The 6,747-nt window shown below is 44.3% G+C and overlaps 1 long non-coding RNA gene across 1 annotated transcript in view; it reads right to left on the reverse strand.

The window, feature by feature from the left end:
• Positions 1–6,223, reverse strand: part of LOC121013574 (uncharacterized) — a 15,373-nt gene extending 9,150 nt beyond the window's left edge. Inside the window, exons 1-2 of the long non-coding RNA XR_005782782.1 lie at positions 5,989–6,223; positions 2,083–2,086 (exon numbers count right to left, since the gene is read on the reverse strand). This is a non-coding gene — a long non-coding RNA (uncharacterized LOC121013574). The remainder of the gene's footprint in view (positions 1–2,082; positions 2,087–5,988) is intronic.
• Positions 6,224–6,747: the final 524 nt, after the last annotated feature.

Raw genomic sequence — 6,747 nt, forward strand, 5'->3', positions numbered from 1 at the left:
ATATATAAAATATATATATAACTGTCCTCCTCACTCCACTAAGTGACGTTTCATATCTGCAATTATACTAACAGTAATGGACCAGGTAAGTCTTTTGGCCATTCATGAACGATAACACATATATACTGTTGGCATGGCTAAATATATATGTATAATATAATATATATGATATATATATTATATTATACATATATATATATATATATAAAAATTAAAAAAACACAGAGAGGGGTGCCTGAGTGGCTCAGTCAGTTAAGCAGCCAACTTTGGCTCAGGTCATGATCTCCCTGTTCATGAGTTCAAGACATGTGTCGGGCTCTGTGCTGACAGCTTGGAGCCTGGAGCCCACTTTGGATTCTGGGTCTCCCTTTCTCTCTCCCTCTCCCCGACTCATGCTCTCTCTTTCTCTCTCTCTGGAAAATAAATAAAATATGAAAACAATGTGAAAAAACACAGGGACATAAGGGTCTCTGGGGCTGCTCTGTCCCCATCCGAGGCACACTATGGGTTCTAGTCTGTATTTGAGCTCAGCCAAGTGATTCTGGAAGGAATGGAAATGATAAACACACTCCTGGTCTAGGGGGAACTTGCAACCTCGCCGTCCTTCCCCAATCAGCATATGGTCATTTCCTCTACAGTATTTTCAGATAGCGGGTTTGCACACTCGGTCCAGGACCCGTTGTTGAACTCAGCGGGAGAGACGCCGTGAAGGGTGCTTACTCCATATTTCCTGCACCCAGCCCCAGGTTTCGTGCTCTGAAGTATCTGCTCCAGTCTTTTGCGTATTTTCCCCATCGGATCATCTTGCACCCACTCTCTCCTTTTTGCTGACAAAGAGCTCCGTTGGTTCTTTGAAGCCCACGTTTCTTTTGTCAGACTTACATACGCAGGATTTTCTCAGAGTTTCGTCCCTCGGTTCTGGAACATTTTCTACCTTTAGAGGAATTATTTGGAATACACATCCCATTTTGGAGAAAGAAAATTAGAAGACCTCTCATACGAAAGTAGAAAAGTGAGAGCACCCTCAGAAGGAGATTGGAGGTAACGGGCGCAGGAAATTGGCATTGACTTGCCCTTGTACCCGAGCCTTGTGCCCGGCTCCCGGCGGGCTCCGTCCGGGGATCCTGGAAATGTGGGTCTCATCGTCAGGGCCCTGTCTACATTTTTACCAAAATACCAGGCACCAAAAGCATTAGGAAATTAAAGCCTGTGCGTCCTTATACGCTGTTGCAAACATACACGGATGCGCAGACGAAGAACCTAAAACAATACAGTTGGGGAAAATAAAACATTTAAAATAGCTCTGACCTCCAACAGGAAGACAGAATAAACCCTAGTGCCCTTTCGTGCTGATAGAAAAAAAAAACGGATTTCCATTTACTTCTCTGATGGTTATTTCTGAGTTTCTTTATTATTCTTTGCAGATTTTAGACGTATGGACGAACGGACATCCTCCTCACCTAATGCCTTCTCTGGGAGATTCCATAATATCCTTTCCACGTTATCGTTCCAGAGAAACTGTAAGCATCCTCCTCTTTCAGAAGATTAAAATTGCTTCAATTTCTCTTCTTATTTGAAGGATATTAGCATTTTAAAAGCATCGTGGTTTTTTTTCATGTGTGCCGTGTTCGTCACTAAGCGAGGTAATACATCTACACGGCAGATATATCTCGTGAGGGGTTTTATTGGTAACGTCCAGCATTATTATGTCTAAATGCACACGGTTTTTACGGCAATAAATGTCACATAATCACAGCTTATTAGTGGTCATGATGTCGACGCTCTGTGTTAGTTACTTTGGAGTATTTCAACTCCGGCCAAACTTGTGGACACTTCCCTTCTCATCTGCTGAGAGTGGACATAGCAATTATGATGTGTGGGGGAATTCTCCACCTGGCAACTGTGGTTGCCATGGTGATGACCGTGTGGGCAAGAAGGACCGTGCGTGACTCACTGTTCTCTCTCTACTTAGCTTCACCCTCTCCGACGGGGAAGAACGTGCATCTGGCTGCGGATCACCGCCCAGGGTCCTTTGTTATTTTCTGAGCTGCAAGTTAGTAGGCGAAATCAGGCGGTGTGGACTTGCCTTGTTGAAATCTATCTCTCCACGTCAGAGGACGGGTAGTCCGTTCTGCTACAACACAATCTGCAGTGAAACAAAGAAAACCTGATTTTATATCATACAAACACGATTCCTGTGGTATGGCCGCTGAGGCATGAGCAATAAATACCACGTTCCCCGTGACAAAATTTAAAAAGGTGTTCACCGTTTGCGTTCGGAGCCCCACTTCAGCCACTGCGGCGATCGCAAAATCAAAGAAAAAATATTATTGACAAATCTCAAACTACTTTTATTCCCTGGCTGTGAGTGAAATATTTTTTAAAAATCTTATCAATTCAGAGATGCCCAAATCCTCGATCGAAGACTCCTGAGACCTTCGGAATATTACTCATCTTCTCTGTGGTTGTGTTGTTTTGTATGTAAAGGGAAAAAAAAAAAGACTAAGGCTGAAGTAAGGATTAAACAGGAAAGTGTGTTGGAGCACCTGGGTGGCTCAGATGGTTGAGCATCTGACTTGGGCTCAGGTCACGATCTCACGGTTCACGGGTTCGAGCCCCACGTTGGGCTCTGTGCTGACAGCTCAGAGCCTGCAGACTGTGTTGGGTTCTGTGTCTCCTTCTCTCTCTGTCTCTCCCCTGCCTGTGCTCTGTCTCTGTCTCAAAAATAAATAAGTAAACCTTTTAAAAAATTCTGAAAAAACATGAAAGTATGTTAAAGTACTGTGGTGGAGTAATCAGTAAATTGAGTGTTTGCTATCATCAAGTGTGTAGGAGAGCCTCGTGTTTCTAGGCTTTTTGGGAGCTGACTCCCCTGGGGGGCCTTGGGCCTCTGTCACATCCTCTCTTTGGAGTCTGAGTGAGATTCGGGCAGAGACCCCTGGATACCCTGTTCCTAGTTTCTCACTTAGATGGAGCCACCCTGTCAAAAATACTGAGTTGAGGGCTTCTCCTTCAATGACGGGAAGAAGTGACACGAGTAGGCACATCTCTTCTGGTGACTGGAACTTTCTTTCTGGGGGACTGTACCAAGGTCTGCCTTGGAGAGTGAATTGACAGGCACTTTGGGTGTTCTGCTGAGCCGTCCTCCTTCCCAAAGTCATCCCAGTTCACACAGAGATCGTTTGGTGTTCTGTCTGTGCCTCCGCTGATTACGTCTCAGGAGAGGCAGAGCTCAGGTGGGAAGGAAACCATTTACTGGGTCTGTTGAAGCGTCTGCCCTTGACGGTAAAAGTTTGTGTTTCACCAATCTGTCTTATTGACTCCGTATATACATTTATTGGAACAAGCCACAGACATTCAGAGATACCTCTACAGAATTGGACAAAAGAGTTTTGCTTTGCTTTCTTTCCTGGAGCCATTTTGGAATTTTAGCCATCGGATTTCACTCTTCCTCATGTACTGCCGTTCGGGACTGTTGAGGACTTTCTGAGTCATACTGGTGTCCGTGGTCATGCAACTGGGTTTTAACGACCACGGTGAATTTATCATTACGTTGCGACAAAACCCGGACAAGACAAAGCATCTAGGTTGCCTACCGAAAGGGCAGATAGGAAGACATGCCTGGCAAAGTGGGTGAGGCAACGGCCACAGACAGCGGGGGACATTTAGGGAGGCGCGTCCGCAGGGCTGGTGAGGCGGGTCTGAGCCAACGGCCTTCGCAGATCCCACAGAAAGTTGGGCTTACCAAGGGTTGACCACTCTTAAAGAGGAAAATGAAGCCCCTTTATTTCTTTATTTCCTGCTGTTTCTCCCATTACAGTTGTAGATTGGTGCACAGCCACCACAACTGTTCAGTGTTCTTAACTCCTTTTCAATACCTTTTCCTGCCCCTGTGACTTTAATAGACATCCAGTTTAGTAGGCAAGCCCCCTTGCATATGCGTACTGTCTACAAAATGCATTATTTTGATTGCAGATGCATTTTAAATTTTCTTCCTTTTGGTGGCTTCTTTCTTTTATTATTCTCTTTTAAATACATAGCCTGCTACTAAGTAGATCTCTAGTCCAAGGACTTTCAAACGATCTGCTCTCCAGAAGCCGTTACGCTGTTAAAAATGACTGAAGATTCCAAAGAACTCCTTTCTACCGTTGTATAACATCCATATTAGAAACTTAAAAGTGAGAGCCTTGAAAACTATTAACTTATTTGAAATGGCAACAGAACCCATTACACATTAACGTATATATTTTATATTTTCATAAAAGATAACTATTTTCTTAAAAAATTACTAAGAAGAGTGAGTGACATTGTTTTTCATTACTGCAAATATATTTTTTAACTTTATTCATTTTGAGAGAGAGAGAGAGAGAGAAAGAGAGGGAGGGGCAGAGAAAGAGGGAGAGAAAATGCCAGGGAGGCTCCTCACTGTCAGTGCAAAGCCCAGCGCGGGGCCTGAACCCACGAACCATGAGATCGCGACCTGAGCTGAAACCAAGAGTTGGACACCAACTGACTGAGCCACCAGGCACCCCTCCCCCACTTTTTAAAAAGTGTATTTATTTGTTTTGAGAGGGAGAGAAAGGGAGGCTTTCTGCAAATATCTTTAATGTTGAGCTTAATAAAAGTTGGATTCTCACCTGTGTTTCTGCATTCAATTTGTTGTAATATGTTCTTTTCTTTGAAGTATACGAAGAAATTCTGGCCTCACCTACACATGTGTCTGGAAAAGGGAGGAATATTCGAATAGCCTGGTCAGCTCATTATGGATATTTCTCCTTTGGTATTCTAACAAACCTTGACAAGTAGTACTTTTTTTTTTATTTTTTTTTAACGTTTATTTATTTTTGAGACAGAACGTTTATTTATTTTTGAGAGAGAGACAGAGCATGAATGGGGGAGGGTCAGAGAGAGCAGGAGACAGAGAATCCGAAACAGGCTCCGGGCTCCGAGCTGTCAGCACAGAGCCCGATGCGGGGCTCGAACCCACGGACCACAGGATCATGACCTGAGCCGAAGCTGGATGCTCAACCGACTGAGCCACCCAGGCGCCCCGACAAGTAGTAGTTTCTTAAAGGTTAGTTGCAACATAGGATCCGAAACCATACCAATCACCTTTTCCTGCTTATTTACACGAAATCCATTAGTCTGTTTTACGCTGTAACTGGATCGTTTGCCCATGTGTGACAGCATAACATCGCACGGTGGTCACTTAAAAACTATCGATTCCCTGACTAACGTAAATCTTCCAAATGTTGACACGTTTAATTCTGTAACATCAAAATCACACCCATTAGGATTTCACCACGCACATTATCAGAAAAGTCAGTAAGTATGGGGAAGCTGTCAAAAATCCCGAAATGCTCATTTTCATTGGAAAGTTCAAATCTAAACATGGGGGACAAATGACGTCGGTTATGTTCTCCGAATTGACAGGTTCACTTTGCTCAATTTGCAGAAAGAGTCTGCCAAAATCCAGGTCTGACAACCGCAGCTTGTCTTTCCTCGCTCGATCGAGCAGAAATGGTGTTTCATGGAAAAGGTGCTGTTTCCATTACTGCACACGTGATTTCCTGGAGATTCTTTCCTGCTCCCCCCCTCCCCACCCCAGGCAACACCAAGTTCTAGGGCTGGGTCCCAAGTCATCACACACGATACTAAAGAAACACACCTACAGATTAAGGCTTTTTACTGTTTTCATTCCTCGGCAGAATCAGCACTTATTTCAACGCGTGTGCATGGTAGTGTTGAATTTCACGGCCACACATAGGGTTTGGTGCCCTTGTTTGCTTTGTACTAAGACTAGAGCCGCTTTGCCACATTTGGCTTTGGAAACGTCATTGCAACGACCGATGCAGTGAAAAAAAAAAAAAGCCACTTTCGTGTTATGAAAATGACTTTGGCCTTGTGCATTCTCTGCAAGGGGTGGGGGGGAAATCCTTGAGGCTCTCAGACCACACTTTGAGAATTGGTGATTTGGCTAATTGTCACCGACTATGAGTGTGGAGTTCTCTCTTGTGCAGCAAGAGAGTGGATGCAGAATTGACTATGAGAGAGGCTAGTGTCCAGGAGGAGACAAGAGCCCAGAACAGGGGTTTTGTCTTCGTATTTACTGAGCTCACAAGATCTTACCCACATGGTGAATGTGAAGAAAGCAAGATCTTACACATGTGGTGAATGCGGAGAAAACAATCAGACGGTCGTCATTAACTCGTATGTGTAAGAAGCAAAGGGTCTGGGGGGAGGCAAGTGCAGTTTGTGACCGAAGTACATCGGTGTCAGGTGGAAAGTACTCGTGATCCCATTACAATATCTTGTTAGCTAACCTCGGAAGTTTTTGCCCTGTCGTGGTGGCTTTCTGCCCTAAGCTTTTTTCTAAACCACTTTTGTAAGTAGAACCTATTTCCCCACAGCCAATTACCTCCACCTGCTTGATATTAGGTGTGTTTTGATTACACGGGTCAACCCATCCATGTACATAGCAGTGACATTATGAGACAAAAGCATTGAGACTTTAGAGAGAAAATCATCATAGTGCTGGGATATAGATTAAAAATTAGATTAAAAAAATTTTTTTTCAACGTTTATTTATTTTTGGGACAGAGAGAGACAGAGCATGAATAGGGAAGGGGCAGAGAGAGAGGGAGACACAGAATCGGAAACAGGCTCCAGGCTCTGAGCCATCAGCCCAGAGCCCGACGCGGGGCTCGAACTCGCGGACCGCGAGATCGTGACCTGGCTGAAGTCGGA

Source organism: Herpailurus yagouaroundi, unplaced genomic scaffold (genome assembly GCF_014898765.1).
Source record: "Herpailurus yagouaroundi ecotype Mexico unplaced genomic scaffold, PumYag 199, whole genome shotgun sequence".
Lineage (NCBI taxonomy): Eukaryota > Metazoa > Chordata > Mammalia > Carnivora > Felidae > Herpailurus > Herpailurus yagouaroundi.